General features: G+C 45.9%; 1 pseudogene; it reads left to right on the top strand.

The window, feature by feature from the left end:
* Positions 1–1,431: 1,431 nt before the first annotated feature.
* Positions 1,432–1,549, top strand: LOC126299969 (5S ribosomal RNA; annotated as a pseudogene).
* The last annotated feature ends 3,279 nt before the right edge of the window (positions 1,550–4,828 follow it).

The following is a 4,828-nucleotide window of genomic DNA, read 5'->3' as shown; positions in this document are numbered from 1 at the left end:
GGACAGACAGTTTTGTGGTGGTGTTTCCCCATCCCAGATGCTTCAGTCATATGTTCTGCTGACGGGAAAAGAATTGTTGTCAGAACAATCATTGAAGCTGTTTCGTCTCCATCCCCTGTCTAATAATGTGAAAGCTGTTCTCTCTGCTTTCCTGAACTCTCTGTGGATGAAATGGCACATAAGGCGGATGCTGCGGCGATTGCCTGTTTAAACGGTAATTCGTGCGCCGCCATGAGTAAGGTTATGGATGATGGCCCCCAATCATGCATGCAAGCAGTGACGACTGCAGTGGGCCCAGACTCGCTCATTTCACAATATGCGTTGAGTGATACAATGAAGGTTTTCACGATCGGATGGTACTGTTGTTGATAATTCTTCCGGGTCATATGGCACTGGTCCATGGAATACTTCTATTCCTAACGTTTCGTCCAATACTACGCTGGACATCCTCAGAGTTATGGCTGGTCCTGTTGAGTCCTGAGTATTCCATGGAACATGGCCATATGACCCGGAAGAATTATCAACAACATGCGTTGAGTGGTTTGACAAACTGATCAACGAAATGTTCAGGCTTAATTTACGGCTTTCAAGGAAGGGAGGCTACGACGGTAGTGACAAATGTGCCTCTCCCACACGCCACAGATGCCGGTGCTGGTACCTCGAGCGTTTTGGCAAAACTACGAGACATTACACCAGTCCCTGTGTATACGCAAGAAGGCTCAAGTGCTCTTCCAGATTCTACAGCCAGCCAACCATTCAACAAGATAGCTACAGTATGGGCAGCTGATAGCTCCGAAAGATTATTAATCACAGACAAAGCGCCAGCAGATCGTTTCCCAGTAGATACTGGTTCGGAAATTAGTGTGGTTAGCCGCGCAGGATTAGCGGAGTAGTCTAGGGCGCTGCAGTCATGGACTGTACAGGTGGTCCCGGCGGAGATTCGAGTGCTCCCTTCGGCATGGGTGCGTGTGTTTGTCCTTAGGATAATTTAGGTTAAGTAGTGTGTAAGCTTAGGGACTGATGACCTTAGCAGTTAAGTCCCATAAGATTTCAGACCCATTTGAACATTTTAGTGTGGTTCCAGAGAGAAAAGGTGAATTTTGCCGATCCACCGGCAACTGCTAACGATTCGTGCATTATGACGTTTCGGAAGAAGGCGCTGAGATTGGTATTTGATGACAGGTTTCATTCTACTTGGACGTTTGTGTTTGCTGATGTTTCTGGATCAATCGCGTGCATAGATTTTCTCGAGCATTGTCCGATGGTACCTAATTTAGTGCTCTGTTGTCTGATAAGAATACTTATGTATGTCAAGCTCTTGACCTACCGAGCCTGCACTGCAGAATGCTGCTCATATCGGCTGCGTAAAAATATCGAAGCTTTCCTTGACTACCGCTCCAGACGATTTACATCTGTCTCCTTTCTTGTCTTGGCAACGGCCTTGCCGCAGTGGATACACCGGTTCCCATGAGATCACTGAAGTTAAGCGCTGTCGGGCGTGGTCGGCACTTGGACAGGTGACCATCCAGGGCGCCATGCGCTGTTGCCATTCTTCGGGGTGCACTCAGCCTCGTGATGCCAATTGAGGAGCTACTCGACCGAATAATAGCGGCTTCGGTCAAGAATATCATCTTACAACTGAGAGCGGTGTGCTGACCCCATGCCCCTCCTCTCCGCATCCTCCACCGAGGATGACACGGCGGTCGGATGGTCCCGGTAGGCCACTCGTGGCCTGAAGACGGAGTGCTCCTATCTTGTCTGAATGCGGAATGCACATAGGTGCATTACCGAGAAGCTTGCGATTCCTGATCACGTGACAGTCGTGAGCTTGCTGAGTTATGTGAAAAGCGCTTGATGCTTCACGCAAAAATTTGTGAGATCAACGAATTATACGCTAAGAAAGTCATTATAGTACTACATAAGAACAATGTTCATTTGAGACTGAATGTGGCAGGCACTGGAAAATGGTTGAAAGAAACAATCAAGGTATTATGGCGCCTGCATGACACGGTGGCTGTCTTGGGACTGAGCTCTTTCCTTTCCCCTTCGTCCCCCTCCAGAGACACACCACTGACGGAGGACGGCCTTGGTCAGATGCTCCTGCAGGAGTTCCCGGCGCTGACGGACTCCATTGTGTCTTAGGGTAAAGTGCGGTTTTCTACTACTCTTCACATAAGAACTATTCATGAGCAACCTGTGTTTAATCAGCGTAAAGGTTTTCGTCCCGAGAAACTGCACTCAACTGAAGTTGTATTTAATGAAATGGGGCGGTGTCAAGATCACATAACGCACGGGCATCGCCACTGCAGATGGCGAAGAAAAAAGATAGATCATGGTAAATTTATGTGGATTAAAGGGGTCTCAATGCTTGTACTGTCCCTTATACACATATCAAAAGAACACTTGCATCACCCCAGTTCCCAGAACTCCTGAAGTGAAGCGTTGACTGTGGATGTCGTATCACAGACACAGTTCCTTTGATTGTTCAGAGATGTCACTAAACTCGCCCAAAGATATAAACAACCATGCATGAGCAGAGCCTATTAGACAGAGGGGGTCCGACAGCCGATCAATTACAGTCATTCCACTAGGAACGAGGTACACGGCTTGTGTTGTTTGTAGTTCAACCATGCCTAGACGGTCAGTACCGCGGTTCGATCGCGTCCACATTGTTACTTTGTACCAGGAAGGGTTCTCAGCTAGGAAAGCGTCCAGGCGTCTGGGATTGGACCAAAACGATGTTATTCGGACATGGAGGAGATACAGAGAGACAGGAACTGTCGATGACATGCCTCGCTCAGGCCGCCCAAGGGCTACTACTGCAGTGTATGACAGCTGCCTATGGATTATGGCTTGGAGGAACCCTGACAGCAACGCCACCATGTTGAATAATACTTTTTGTGCAGCCACAGGACATCGTGTTAACGACTCAGACTGTGCACAATAGGCTGCATGATGCGCAACGTCACTCGTGACGTCCATCTTTGCAACCACGACACCATGCAACACAGTGCAGATGGGTCCAACAACATGCCAGATGGACCGCTCAGGATTAGCATCACGTTCTCCTCACCGATGAGTGTCGCCTATGCCTTCAACCAGACAATCGCTTGATACGCCTTTAGAGGCAACCCGGTCAGGCTGAACGCCTTAGACACACTATCCAGCGAGTGCAGCAAGATGGAGGTTCCCTGTTGTTTTGGGGTGTCATTATGTGGAGCCGACGTATGCCACTGGTGGTCATGGAAGGCGCCGTAGCGATTGTACGATAAGTGAATGCTATCCTCCGACCGATAGTGCAACCATATAGGCAGCATATTGGCGAGGCATTCGCCCCCATCGGCACATTTTGTGAATGACTTCCTTCAGGATAACGACATCGCTCGACTAGAGTAGCCAGCATGTTCTCCAGACATGAACCCTATCGAACATTCCTGGGGTAGATTGATTTTTTTTCCAGCTATCAGCTGAAAAAAAAGAAATTCTTTCATAAGCTTTTGATAATCACCTTGCTGTGGCATCTTTGGACGTGAAATAACCAGTGAATTAATCTATGTCTTGGGCAGTCTGCTTTGGACGCTGTCAAATGTTTCTTAATCCTGTAAACATTGCAGGAGGAGTGATCTCATTTCTCCAAGTTTCTGGCGCTAAGTGTTCTTACTCCTCATGTTCTACTGTTCCTACAGTTGCATAAATTTGTCAGTCAGCAAAAGTATTTCGCAGGAAGTTTGTAAGTAGGCTGTTTAGGTGTTTTATATTGGTAACGCCACGTAGCGCTCTGTATGAAAATCACTGGCTGTGCTGTGTGCAGTCAGTGGTTGGTTGGCATTGTTGTAATACTCGCCATTGTAGTGCTGGGCAGCTGGATGTTAACAGCGCGTAGCGTTGCGCAGTTGGAGGTGAGCCGCCAGCAGTGGTGGATGTGGGGAGAGAAATGGCGGAGTTTTGAAATTTGTAAGACTGGATGTCATGAACTGCTACATATATTATGACTTTTGATGATATTAAGGTAAATACATTGTTTGTTCTCTATTAAAATCTTTCATTTTCTAACTATGCCTATCAGTAGTTAGTGCCTTCCGTAGTTTGAATCATTTATTTAGCTGGCAGTAGTGACACTCGCTGTATTGCAGTAGTTCGAGTAACCAAGATTTTTGTGAGGTAAGTGATTTGTGAAATGTATAGGTTAATGTTAGTCAGGGCCATTCTTTGTAGTCAGATTGCGTTGCGCTAAAAATATTGTGTGTCAGTTTAAGCACAGTCTTATATAATTTTTCAAAGGGGACGTTTCATATGTCGACCCTTAGCCGAGGATACCTCACTGGAATCTTCAGATTTTTTTCTTGTAATTTGTGTAATTAGTGTAGCTTTTGTTTATTGCTAGCGCGTAATTATAGAGAGAATTTCCTTTGTAGTTGTAGATTTCATTGTTGTACAGTAAAACAGTTGTGGCATGCATGTAGATTTGCACCAAGTATTTCGCAGCTGCGATTGCAATTAACGAGATATTATTTTCAGTGCTACCTTAATGTGTTCTCTTATTTTTGCTCTTCAAATTGTGCTTTTCTGTGTTATCCTCTGAAATATTGTGACAATAATGGCGTGTGAAAAACGTAATACTAGGCTCCAATTTAAACAGAAATGACAGTGAAGACGAAAGCAGTGTGTTAGCGCCACCGAGTAATGAATTAACTAATGTTCAAAGTAGTAATTTGGTAATTGTACATTGGGAAATGGAGGGGGCTGCAAACAATGGTGTAGACAGTAAAACAATTAGTGAACAGGAAAGCATTATCGATCGACCGGTCGTCAACAGCTTGCCTCAGAA

The sequence above is a fragment of the Schistocerca gregaria genome, chromosome X (assembly GCF_023897955.1).
Source record: "Schistocerca gregaria isolate iqSchGreg1 chromosome X, iqSchGreg1.2, whole genome shotgun sequence".
NCBI classification, from domain to species: domain Eukaryota; kingdom Metazoa; phylum Arthropoda; class Insecta; order Orthoptera; family Acrididae; genus Schistocerca; species Schistocerca gregaria.
This window is presented reverse-complemented; position numbering and strand designations above follow the sequence as displayed.